This window comes from Pseudopipra pipra, chromosome 10, assembly GCF_036250125.1.
Source record: "Pseudopipra pipra isolate bDixPip1 chromosome 10, bDixPip1.hap1, whole genome shotgun sequence".
NCBI lineage: Eukaryota > Metazoa > Chordata > Aves > Passeriformes > Pipridae > Pseudopipra > Pseudopipra pipra.
In genome coordinates, this window is record NC_087558.1 from 21,442,928 (window position 1) to 21,456,323 (window position 13,396).

Sequence of the window (13,396 nt, forward strand, 5' to 3'; positions counted from 1 at the left end):
GGTGGAAACCACCTGGTGTAAAGGGGAGGTGTGTGCAAGGGTGGTTCTGCCCCCTGAGAGCTGTGCCTCAGGTTGTCCAGGTTTATCAGTGGATCATGTCTTTGGGACTGGGAAGAGAGAGTAAAATAAGAGAGTGGGACACAATTTGGGCTTGATCTGTGTGTAGCTGCTGTTTTCTGGGTGGAGTTTTGCATTCAGTGTGTGTCTGCTGGGGGTGTGGGGCCAGGCAGGGGGAGCTTTGTTTTCAGCACCTCCTGCAGCCCATCCCAAGCAGGACTCAGTGTGAGCAAGGTCTCCATGAGGTCACTGCCCAGCTCGTGGTGCCCCATAAGTCAGCACATCCCTGACCAAGAGGTGGCTGCAGTGGGATTGAAGCTGATAAGGAGGAGGAATGAAGCCCCAGGATCCCAATCCTTGAACTCTGGCAGATGGCAAAGGCTGGAGTTGTTCTTCCTGCAGCCTCAGGACCCAGCTGGGAGTCCCTAGGTAAGGATCCTCCTCTGGGCTCTTTTCCAGTGTCCCCCCACCCCTCGATGACCTCCCTCCCAGTAAATCTGTGTTCTCCAGCAGGATCTCAGTGCTGCTCTCCCTCTGTCCCTTCAGTACTGGCTGTGTGACCAGGGGCTGGGGACACTGCTCATGGAGCTCTGTGCTGGGTGGCCTCTCTCTCCCTGGGGACTGAAGTTAGAAACTAAAGGCACCAAGGGCAGCATGACAGGAGGACAGAGGGACCCACAAACCACTGACAACTGCTTTGTGCAACATCCCTGAGGTACCACAGGGGCTTTCCACGTCCACCAGTGCGAGGCCCCGAGGAGGAGAGAGCTTGGGGTGCCGGGGTGCAGACAGTGCCCCAGCAGCCTCCTGGCTGAGCAGTGCCAGCACTGCCAGGGCAGACAGAAAATGCATATGGGAGAGGCCTGGAGGGCTGCACAGGTCCCAGTGTTCCTGCCTTCCCTCACCCTCCTCTCTCTTGCAGTGCACAGGGACTAAAGCAGGATCTCCACTAGCCCAGGTTGCTCCAAGCCCTGTCTGACCTGGCCTTGGACACTTCTAGGGATCCAGGGGCAGCCACAGCTTCTCTGGGCAACCTGTATCAGGGCCTCCCCACCCTCACAGCCAAGAATTCCTTCCTAGAAACTTGTCAGCTCGTCCTGACACTTTGCCCTGCAAGTGCATTAAAAAACTCCAGTGAGGAACCTTGTTCCCAAATTGTGAGAAGCACTGGAGCCTCCCTGTGTGCTCCTGAGTGCACTGGATTTGTGCTGTGTTATAAACACCTGGGTGCTTATTGAACACTGCATTTGGGAGGCTGTTGTGTTCCCTGCACCTTTATCAGGTCTATTCCCAGTCTGATTTCCCTCTGGCACTGGGATTAGCACACTCCCCCCTTTGCAATGCCGTGGCAGGTCTGTGTGGGAGCTGGAGGAGTTCATCCCAGCTGGCAGCTGGACCATGGCCACAAGCCCGAGAATGCCAGGCATGGCAGGAGCTTGGACATCATGGCTTGGCCTCTGGTCTTCTGAGTGCAAACCCCAACATTTTGGGCCACCAAGCAACTGCACTGTCAGTTCCTTCTTCATCATACACTTTCCCCCTCCGTCATTCCCGTTTTGAGGTGTACAAATATCCTCTAGGATGAAGCTCTGCTGGCAAACAGCTCCCAAACAGTTTTCCTGCCTCTGGGCACTGTCACCTCCCTCATGAGGGACTCGGTGGGTTCACAGTTCTTCTGTGGTTTGAAGGCAGAGGGAGAAATGGAGCTGGGGAAGCAAAGTGATGGAAAGAAATGAGCTAATGAAGGGAGATCACAAAGTGTGCAACACCAGACGCTTCTATCTTTCTCTCCAGTTACCTTGGTAACTGTGGAGTGATATGATGTTGCTTGGTTTTGTATCCTGCAAGTAAAAGAAGCTCAAAGTACCCACCACTGGCAAAAATATTGGCAAGATATCACATTCATCTACAAAACAACAATTAAGTTGTGGGCTGGCTAGATACTGTATCCAAGGGGGGATGGATCTCCCCCAAAGCCTGGATGAAATGACTTTTCCTATGAGCCAGCAATTTAGTGCAGCTTTTGATGGGATTTCTTAGGGCCAAATCAAAGGGATCACACCAGGACTGCCTTCCTCAGGGCCATGGTTTGCTGAATCTCTACATCCTTCCCCCTGGAGGTCTTTCTGCTGATGATAATGTTGGTTAAAGAGAGATATGGGCTCCTGGGGAGCAGAAACAGCCTGAAACCATGGATGGACTTTCTTTACAGGGAGGTGCAAAACCCACCAGCTCCCAGTGGTGTGGGGACCTCTGTGACACAAGAGATGCTGCTCCACATCAACAGTGGGGTCTGGGCAGGTTTGGATCCACCAACCACCTTCCCTGCCGTGGGCAGGGGGCTGGAATGGGCTCACTGCTGGAGCTTTGAGTTCTTTCTTTTCCCCTCAGGTCTCAAATATTGAGGCCTTTCTTCTCTCTGAGGGTGACAGCAAAACTGCTGCCTCCCAGTTCCATCCCAGTTCTTTCCCCATCACTCTTCCAGCTCTGTGGCTCCTCAGCCCCCTGGGCAGGATAGTTTGGAGTGTCAGAAGGAGGGAATGGACTTTCATCTGGCCGCTCTGCCTGACCAACCACCAACTCTTGCTCCTGTATTCCCCTTTTCCAGCCCCACTTGTGGCCCCTGACCCCGAGGTCTGAGGTAATGGTGTCACCCATGAACCCCCCAGTCCCAGGTGTGGTGTCCCCAGGCCATGGTGCTGCTCAGAAGGTCTGGGGAAAACTGTGTTCTGCTTTAGACTCCTTTGTTCTTCCTTGGTCTCTTTACAAAACCTGCAGCAAACTATTAAAATGAGAGGCTCCATGTGTGTCAAGGACTTGACCAGGAAATGGGAAAACCAGTTCAAAGGGGGACAATTCCTCCAGGAGGAGAGGAAGCAGCAGTTCTCTGCTGGGGTGTGTGTGGGGAAATGCTCAAATAACTAATTTAATACTGGCTGTCATCTCCTTTCCAGCCTCTGCACCTGCAGCCATTGAAGTAGCACAGGAAAAGCTGGGCTGGGACTATTGGCAGGTCTGGATGGAAAACTGGGATGGCCAGGACTTTGCAGGTAAACCTGGAGCCTCTCTGGGGAAAATGTGAATTCCAGCTTTCCACTGGTCTCTTTTCCTACTCCCATGCTGTTCCCTGGGCAGTTCTGCAAATCCTGGGAGTGTGACCGTGGAGACTTGGAGGGGGTGGGTGGCTTTGAGAGCAGGAGAAGAGCAGGGCTGGACACTGAGTGTTGTCTCCTTCTGTATCCAGGTGAAGCATCAGAGGCCCCAGAGAGGCTGGAGAAGGTCTTGGACCACAAAGTCCAAATCTGGCTTCAGGAAAAGCACATGGCTTGCCTTTGGCAATACTGCCAAGGAATTAAGCTAGATAAAAAAGTCAAACAAGTCTCTATCAGGATATAAATCTAGGGACTGATCATGGCTTTAAAATGAAAGAGAATAGGTTCAGATTAGAGATTAGGAAGAAATTTTTCCCTGTGAGGGTGAGGAGGCCCTGGCACAGGTTGGATCCCAGAGAAGCTGTGGCTGCCCCAGCCCTGGAAGTGTCCAAGGCCAGTTTGGAGCAACCTGGGCTACTGGAAGGGACCTGCCCATGGCAAGGGGTGGGATGAGATGGGCTTTAAGGTCTCTTCCCACACACTATTCCATGATTCTGTGGTCGTGGGATGTGTGAGTGCATAATTTGTGTCTTAGTTCATTATCTGAACACTGGCAGCTGGTCAGGGGCTCCAAAACACGGAAAATTAACAAAAAAAAGTAAAAAAATTCTGGTTCTGGGGTTACCAATCTTACTGACCTGCAAAACCATCTAATGTTTCCCTTTTAAAGGCAAACCTTGGTCGTGTTCTTACAGAGAGACCAGGTAGAAAGGCAGATCAGCCGTGGAGGTGGCCAAAAGCTGCTCCCTGCCCTCGAGGGGGGAGCTGCAGGGTGGCACAGGGAGGGAGGCAGGGCAGAGGGAGGGGGTTTTCCTTTCCCAGTGCCCAGCTGTGCATTCAGGGCTGTCCAACCCACAGGCCAGTGGGCACGGCCCGGCCCGAGAGTCAATAAAGGGGAGGGAGAGGGAGCAGAGCAACGACCCACCTGCAATGGGCTGGAAAAGGCTGGGAAGGTTGGCTGAGCTGTGGCCTGGAGGGAGGGAGCAGGGAGGAAGGTGGACTAACAGCCTTTATATCTATATTTTTTATGTGTGGATTTTGTTTTTTTTTTAAATCAATGTTCAGTGGTTCTGCAATGTCTCTGATGAAGCAGCAAAGTTCTCCCACCAATTAACCCCCAGCCCTTTGCCCCTGCCCTGGAGGGCACACACAGGGTGTGTGGGCACCACCTGACTTTCTCTTTATCTTATCTTCACCTTTATCTCTTTCCCATCTCCTTGAAACACCAGCTCGGGATGGGAAACTGCAGAAATCTCCTCCAGACAATAAAATAATTCAATTTACTGCCTCTGACAGAGGACGTCCCTCAGTGCAGGGTGAGAATCGAGGCCGCATCACTGGGTTTCTGCTGCCATCCTGTGGCCACGGGACCCTTTGCTTTGCCCGAGCCCCGTTTCTCTCTCTTTTTCGGGAATTTTTGGGTTGAGGAAGGTGGAGACAGATCATCGAATCATGGAATATCCTGAGCTGGAAAGGACCTGCAGGGGTCACGCATCCCTCACGTCCCCTGTGCTTGGATGCTGCTGCATCTCCTGCCACGTGCACACAAACACTTGGTATTTTTGCAAAAACATTTTGTGGTGAAAGTCTCCCCTGGGTTTAGATCTGCAGGGGTAATGTGGGCGCTCTTCTCCACCCTAAAAAGTCCATTTTCCCCAAGTTGTGCGGGTGTTTTCCCATCGTTCCTGCGGAGAAAACTCCGTGGGCTGCACAACTCGCGAGATAAAATAATTCTAAACCTCTGGGTATTCGGGTCACAGCCCAGAGATCTCTTTTATTCAGACCACTTTAAAGCCACTTCCTGCCTGTGCAAGGTCACAGTGACACGAGGACAGAGTGAGATGTCACGTCCCATCCCCATCCTGCAGGATCTTCTCCTTCAGCTCGTGCCTCAGGCAGGAATTAGTCACTCAAATGCTTGGGAGTTGCTTTGCAAACACAGAGCCCTGGAAATATTCTGGATATTTCCAATGACAATATTTAGAGGCTTTTTTTTTTTTTTTTTTTCCTTCAGAGCAATCCAGCTTTGGATGTGAGTGTTCTGAGCAGTTTGCCACTCCTTGAAAAAAATCATGTAGATGAAAAAGAGGAAAACGGGGGGAAAAAAAGAGATAGGAAAACCCAGTTGGGAATCTGCAGCTTTTCACCCTGTTTTGCCCAGCGAAGAGGAGGAGATGAGAGAAAGGTAACTGGGAAAAATAACTTGAAATTCCCACCTGAGAAGGGAAGTTTGGCCCATACAAATGCAATTCTTTGGCATTCCTGTCCTTTTTTTTCCCCCTGGAAAATCAACCCAAGGTGTGCATTGGACACCCTAAAGCTCTGAGATGGGGGTCCAAGGCAGCCCCACCTCGATGGCATTACACAGACACAGCCATGCTCTGCAGCCTGGAATTAGGTGTCAGCTCCACTTTGGTTGATTTTCCAGCAAAGTTTACCTAAAAAGACTGAGTTGAAGGATTTTATAAATAGAAAATAGAGTCTTTTATTACCAAAAAAAAAAAAAAAAAGGAAAAAGAAGAATATCTGCTTTCCTTGAAAGAGCAGCAGTCAGCAGCAAAGGATACAGAGAGAAGAAAAGCAAGTAAGGAAAAATGTGTTTTTCAAGAGTAAAACTACATTTTTTGGGGTGAATTTCTTTCCTACCTACATGGAACACCAATGGATGCCTTTGAGTAAGAAAGAATCATTAATAATGACTTAAAAGTACAAATATACAACGCAAAGGATCTGCAGGCACATCCTCTAATGGGCTGGGGAATTCTTTCCCTTCTCTGTGAGGACCTTTCCTTCTGTTCTGGCCCTGGAATGCCTTTGGAATTCCTGGCCTGTGTGGAAAGCTGACCTAGAGAGGGAAAATAAATCCTGACTTTTAACAGGGGATGGTGGAAGAGTTGATTCCTTGTCCCTTGTCCCCAGTGGACTTTGCTGGAGCCTTGCAGGGACAGCTGCCCTCATTCCTCACATGCTGCATCTTCCCTCTCTTATTCATCCTAAAATCCCTTCTGAAAGCCCCTGTTTGTGGGGTGGTTTTTTTCCTATAAAACAGGCTGAAAGGCACCTTGAGGGGTCTTCTGGTCTGTCCACACAGGCTTTCTTGGAAGCCAGAAGGAAACACAAGAAAATAATAATAAAAAGAGGATAATTCCAATAAGTGTCCGAGGCTTTTCCCGCCCCCAGAGCAGGAGAGCCCTGCCAGGGTAAATTTTGTCTTTCCAAAGCAACTGGAGGCCAACACAATTGTTCTCCCCAATGCCAGGCTTTAGGTCCTGAGAAAGCTGGGGCTGTATTATTTGCAAGCACAATTCCTGAATGTCCAGGGGGAATCTGTTGGTGTCAAAGCAATGAGAAAGGAAACAAAGGCTTGGAGGAGAGAGCCTGGGAATGGTGTTTGTGACAGATGTGCCTGAGCCTTTAGATTCTGGCCACAAAACCTGGACCAGGAATTTGCCATCTGTTTGGGCTTTAGAGGTTCAAGCTCACCCTCCTCCCTTCCCCCGAAATGCTGGAGAAGGTTGAGCAGGGTTTCCCTGGGGAAGGATGGGGTGCTGGGCACGGGCACTGCTGGTGTTCCCGGGGTCACCACGTGTGCCTGGGCACCTCCTGGCAGTGGCTGCAGCATCCCAAGGGCTGGGCTGGAGCTGCAGGGCCATCCCTGCTCCCGTGGGATGCTCTTGGCTCAGAGGGAATGCTGAGCCCTGCTGGGTTCTTGCAGACAGGAGCTGGGATGTCGTCGTGTTCGCCTTGGGTCACCTCCCGGGAAATCTCTCCACCCCTCCAGACTTCCTGCTGTGGTGAGGTTTGGGAATGGAGAAGGTTTTCCAGGAAGGCTTCAGAGGGGGGTTTGGAGCTCAGGTGGGTTTGGGCTCACAGATGGCAGGTGGGGGTGACGTGGAGCTTCTCTGGGGGTGGCCAGGAGGTCCCAACCCGCCGTGTTTTTTGGCAAAGCCCAGGAAAGCAGAGCACCAGGACACGGGAGGGCCAGCTCCACTTTGGTTGATTTTCCAGCAAAGTTTTCCTAAAAAACTGAGTCGAAGGATTTTATAAATAGAAAATCGAACCTTTTATTACCAAAAAAAAAAAGAATATCTGCTTTCCTTGAAAGAGCAACAGGCTCCTCAACACACCGGGCTGGGCCCCTGGGAGAGGTTTGGGATCCCAAAACCAGGGAATGGGAACATTATTATTAATACTAATAATTATTATTATTAGCTCTGTCCATGCCTGGGATGTGGCAACCAAAACATGCCCATTCCTGTCTCCCTGCAGCCTCGGTGCCTGTTCAGGCAAAGGGCAACATCACCTTCCAGAGCTGGATACTGGAAACCCATTAATGACTTCTTAAATACAGAGAAGCTGAAAAAAAAAATGGCCCAAAAGAGTGTTTAAAGTTCATCTGATTTGCCAGTTAAACTGAGTTGTGCATCAAATTTATGTATTTTAACTTATATAGGATTTATATATTAATTTATATAGTCTAGGATATATTAGTTTATATAGTCTGGTATGTATTAACCTGTATAGTACATATTTTAATTTATGTAGTATATATATTTTATTTCTATAGTCTAGTATATATTAATTTATAGAGTATCTATTTTAATTTATATAGTATTTATAGTTTAATTTATGCAGTCTAGTATATATTAAGTTATATAGTATTCATATTTTAATTTATATAGTATGGTGTATATAAATTTATATAGTATATATTTTATTTTTATAGTCTAATATATATTAATTTATGTAGTATCTATTTTAATTGATATAGTATTTATAGTTAATTTTTATAGTCTAGTATATATTAATTATATAGTATTAATATTTTAATTTATATAGTATAGTATATATTAATTTATATAGTCTAAGATATATTAAGTCATATAGTATATATATTTTATTTATATAGTTTAGTATATATTAATTTATATATTATATATTTTAATTTATATGGTATTTATAGTTTAATTTGTATAGTTTAGTATATATTGACATAAAGTATATATATTTTATTTATATAGTTTAGTATATATTAATTTATATAATATCTATTTTAATTAATATTTATAGTTTACTTTATATAGTCTAGTATATATTAATTTGCATAGCATTCATACTTTAATTGATATACTATAGCATATATTAATAATATATTAATAGTATATATTAAAATATAGTATATATTTTAATTTATATATTATTGTATATATTACTTTATATAGTATCTATTTTAATTGATATAGTATTTATAGTTTGATTTATATAGTCTAGTATATATTAATTTATATTTTTTCATATTTTAATTGATATACTATAGCATACATTAATTTATATAATATATGTAATAATTTATATAGTCTATATTTTCATTTGTATAACCTTTCCTTTACATTGTTTAATTAATAAAGTAGTTTAATTTCTATAGTATAATATAGTATTTATTTATTTAATTTAATTCTTTCTCTCTACCTCTCCCAAGCAGCAAACTTTTCCATGGCTGGTTTCCAGGATGGAAATTAGTGAAGGTGCCTATAAGATATTGCAGTTTCCCTCTACTTTTAACCTCACTTTCTGCTTTCCCTGGCTTTGAAGCACTTAACTATGGAAGCCCAGTGGTTTATCAGCACGGGAGGAAAGATTTGTAGCTCAAACCACCCATTAATTTGGGCTGAGGCCTCCGATTGTTCCTTGCAAAGCTCTGATCCAGGAGGCCTTGGAAGGTGAGTGTTGGGCTCTGCTCCCAGGGAACAAGGGACAGGAGAGGGAACGGCCTCAGGCTGTGCCAGGGGAGGCTCAGGTGGGACATCAGGAGGAATTTCCTCATGGAAAGGCTGGGCAGGCACTGGAAGGGCTGCCCAGGGAGGTTTGGAGTGCCCACCCTGGAGGTGTCCCAGGAAGGCCTGGCCGTGGCACTGAGTGACAAGGTGGGCATCGGGGGACTCCAGGACCTCAGAAGTATTTTCCAACCTGAATTCTGTGAATCTGTAATTCCAGTGATTGTTCAGGACTGTATTTATTGCACAGAGACCTGTGCACGTGCTCAGCTTGTGACAGTGCCAGGGACACAGATCCTGTGTGTGGAGCCCCTTGGTTCCTCCTCGCTCACACGTCCTGGGCTCCCACACGGAGCTCTCGGGGTCATCTCGGTCCAGGAACTTGGTTTAAACAACCTGTTCCCAAACACCAACAGACCTTGGCATAGGTTGCCCAGAGAAGCTGTGGCTGCCCCTGGATCCCTGGAAGTGTCCAAGGCCAGCTTGGAGCACCCTGGGCTGGTGGAAGGTGTCCCTGCCCATGGCAGGGGGTGGAATGAGATGGGCTTTAAGATCCCTTCCAAGCCAAACCATTCCATGATTCTGTGCTCTAGAGAAGACATATCGGAGCCCTGCCAGCTAAACTGGCAGAGGTGTCCATGTGCCAACCCAGGGCACTGCAGCCCCTGTGACAGGGGAAGTGCCATTCACCTTGTGTGGTGGATGAACCTTGTCTGGGGACACTGCAGTGCAGGGCACATTCAAGACTGAAGAATGGTAGAAAAACGTAAATTGAGGTTGGGTGGCAACAGGGCTTTCCCTACATCTTCCAGCGCTGCTTGTGTGGCTGCTCCTTAACACAAAACAGGGAAACAACCAGCAATGAATGACTTCTCCTGAGCTCGTTTTGGTGGACAAAAGCTCTGCTGCCCATGTGTTTCCTCCTCCTCCTCCTGGGGCCAGGCAGGAATGTAGCAGTTGAGAGGTTGGGTGAAGTTCACCCTTCCTGAGAAGCTCCTCTTGCTTGGGCACGTCCCCAGGGATGTCGTGGTTGTGGAGGGCAGGTTCTCCTCGCTGCTCTTGGGAGACCCTGAGAGTGTGGAGCTGTGGGTGCTGTTGGGACTTGTTGGGAGCACCAGAAATGCTCCGTGTGGCTCTGCCTGTGCTACAAACCCTGTCCTACCCTACCCTGCTCCTCTGAGTCACCCCCTCCACCCAGCCCTCCCTGGAGAATTGCAAAACCCTCTGTCTATAGAAGCTTTCCTGGTGTGCCCAGCACTTCTGGGGCAAAGCTGACGATGCCATCGAGTGTTAGAGGTCGGCCAAGGGGGGAAGGAGGGACTCCTTGGGGTGCCCTGGCAGCTCCTTTCTCACCTCATGGCCAACATTCTTGATCAAATAGTGAGAGAAGCTGGGGGCAAGTGACACCATCAGAGCTCTTGAATCTCACAGGGGTAATGAAAAGAATAAATAAATTTTTTGGGGTGTCTTGCTAAAAAAAAGAATCACAGGAAAATACAAGTTGGCTGGACCAATTCCTTCTGAATTTCCCTCTCCCTCTCCCCTCCCCTCCCTTTCCTCTCTCTTTTAAATATCTTTCTGTTTTTGTAACAAAAATTAGAACCAGAAATGTGATTTCGAAATGCAAACTGGAGAAAATTTCCCCTTGGTTTATTGTGCCTATGAAGATCTTGGCTTTTCTTTCCCCAGATCTTTAAATCCAGGACGGGATTAAACCTCTCCTGAGCTCACCTCCTGCCACACTCCAGTTCTCTGTTTTCCAGTGTTTTCACTCTGCAAAACAAACCCCAGACAAGCCAAGTGCCCCCAGGTCCCCAACCCCAAATTCCTTTACAAATAACAGGGACGGCACTGCAGTGCTTAGCCCTGGAAATGGTTATCCCACCGTTTCAGGTGGGCAAACCTGGTTCCAGAGGTATTTGAGGCTCCTACCACTTTCCAAGCTTGTTTTTATTTAACCTTTGGCAGGCTCTATGCCTGGAAGTTTTATCTCCTTCACCACGCAGCAGTTCAGCAAGGCTGGGAAGGAGGGATCCGAAACAAGGTGTTATTAGCAGGTTATTTGGCACTTAATGGGGAGAAGAGATGCGAGATTCTTTTGGCACAGTGGTACTTCTTTTCCCTCCAAAAAAAAAAAAAAAAAAAAGGAGGAAAAAGGATTTTAATTGAAGCCTGCAATGTTGTATAAATGGAAGATCTAAGTTTTAATTGAAAAATAATTATAACCACTTAATCATTTTTAAATGAGGGCTGTAATTGCAGTCAGTTCATAATAGCCAAATACAGACACTTAGATTCCCGCAATAAAGCAGGGATGGTACAGCTTGATTTGCTAATAGCTCTTCCACTTCTCTCCTCTTTTGTCTCAAAGATTAATTCAGGCAAGGGCTATTAGTGCCGTTAATTGGTTCTGCAATTTAGACCTTGTGCTGGTAAATGAGTGAGTGATGCAGACCCATCAGCCAATAATGTGAACACTTTGTCAATGTGTTGCTCATTGTCCGGCTCCTCAGAATTCCCGCGGCGGCTCCTCCGCCACCCAAGCCCGGCTCCCGGGGGGGATCAGGGCGAGCGGGGCTCCTCGGGGGTGAGGGATTCACTTAGCTTTAGATAGGTCACCCAGATGCCTTTGAAATCATTGCTGCCTTATGAATAAAATAATTAGGCAGCCGAGGCGTCCTCCTTGGCGGGGACAAATCCTGTATTCTGGAGGAATCTTGCCCTCTGTGCTGGAAGAAGGAGGTTCGGTGGGGTTGTGAGGGGTCCCCTTCCTTGGGGCAGCAGCACGAGTAAAGCCAGTCTAAATCCCTGAAATCCCAGAGAACCACAAAACTCGACTTTTTACAGGTGTTATTGGCCTCAGCATCAGTGATGGGCAGAGGGCACAGCCGGTGGGCACAGCTGACAGGCCTGAAGTGCCAGGGCAGAGTTAGGCTGGATCTCAGGAGAAGGTTCTTCCCCCAGAGGGTGATTGGGCACTGCCCAGGCTCCCCAGGGCAGTGGGCACAGCCCTAAGGCTGCCAGAGCTCCAGGAGGGTTTGGCTGCTCCTCTGGGGCACAGGGGGTGTCTCGGTCCTGTGCAGGGCTGAGGGTTGGACTGGATGATCCGTGTGGGTCCTTCCAACTCAGCTCATTTTGGGATTCTGTTCCTTGGAGCAGCCTGTGGTATCATTCCTTAGGAAGAACACCCAGGGAAGGCTTTGCCCTTGCCATGTCCATGTCATGGGAGATAACTGAGAAGGTGCTCTCCCATCAAGGGTAAGTTTGGGTGGTCAAAGCAGTTCAGTCCCTGTGTATTTTCACTGTGAGATGCTCTCGGCAGAGAGAACCCTCCTTTTGGTTACAGTTTGGAACTTTTTGCTTGGGAATGATGCTACTCACACACCAGGGCCCTACTCTTCTGCCTGCTGTAAATTGGCAGAGTCCTTGAAACAAATGGATTGATGATTTGGATGAGATCTGTCCCTGTGCAGCACTTCCCACCCCAGAACCAACGAAACGGAGTCGATGGAACACAAAGTGAATTTCTCCTTTGAGGTAACTTATTGAACACAATCCTTGGCTGCCAGGAGTCTTTTCTGTCTCCAGGTGAGTTGTGACAAACACAGGGAGTGTGTTTGTGCTCTGGCCTGGGGCTCTGTGTTTGGCTCTGTGATACTGGGAACGCTTTCCGTGATTAAGCTCTGTTTGACCGATACCGAGAGCAATGACCAGCCCCAGCACAGGGTGAGGTGTGTCACCAGCACTGGTATCGCTGTGCCCAAAACCAGCCCAGGGAGGGAGAGTGGATTAGGAAAGCACATGAATCACCAACACTGTTCTTTTGGGGAAAATGAGAAGAATGGGGTAATGTTACGTTTGAACCCGAGGACTGTTGGTGACACGTGTGGAGTTGTCTTTTCCCTGGTTGGTGTTTAATTTTGGGCACTAATTTCATGAGTGATGTGTAACAAACTTCAGCATTAGGCAGAACATTTTCAGAATTGATAATTGAGACTCTGGGATAAATAATCTGAAGTGAGAGTGATGTCTCCCTCATGGATACTCTCTGATGACTGCTCAGAGCTTCAGGAACAGCGTTGCTCTGCTTGGGGTGTGGGAACAGACTGGATGACTTCCCAAGGTCCCTTCCAGCTTGGTTCTCCCAAAAAGATGCAGAGCCAAAATAATCTCCAGGAGCCAATCATGGTGTTCCCACAAAAGGCTGGATCTTCTTCAGAAGGAGCTTCACAGGGAAGTCCTGGAGACACTTCAGACTGAGCATCTGGGAGAGACCCTTGAGCAAGGGTGAGTGTAGCCAGATGACAGTGCTCCCTGATGACTTTCCACTTCCACCACCTGAATGTCACCCCACTGAGCTCCACTTCTTCTGAATGTCCCTTCTGGAAGCCTCCACGTGCCGGGTGTGAGTCT

The 13,396-nt window shown here is 47.7% G+C and overlaps 1 long non-coding RNA gene across 1 annotated transcript; it reads left to right on the forward strand.

The window, feature by feature from the left end:
• Positions 1 to 2,359: 2,359 nt before the first annotated feature.
• LOC135419307 (uncharacterized) lies at positions 2,360 to 4,502 on the forward strand. The gene is made up of 3 exons (XR_010432921.1): positions 2,360 to 2,698; positions 3,012 to 3,107; positions 4,275 to 4,502. It is a non-coding gene; the product is annotated as an uncharacterized LOC135419307 (long non-coding RNA).
• Positions 4,503 to 13,396: the final 8,894 nt, after the last annotated feature.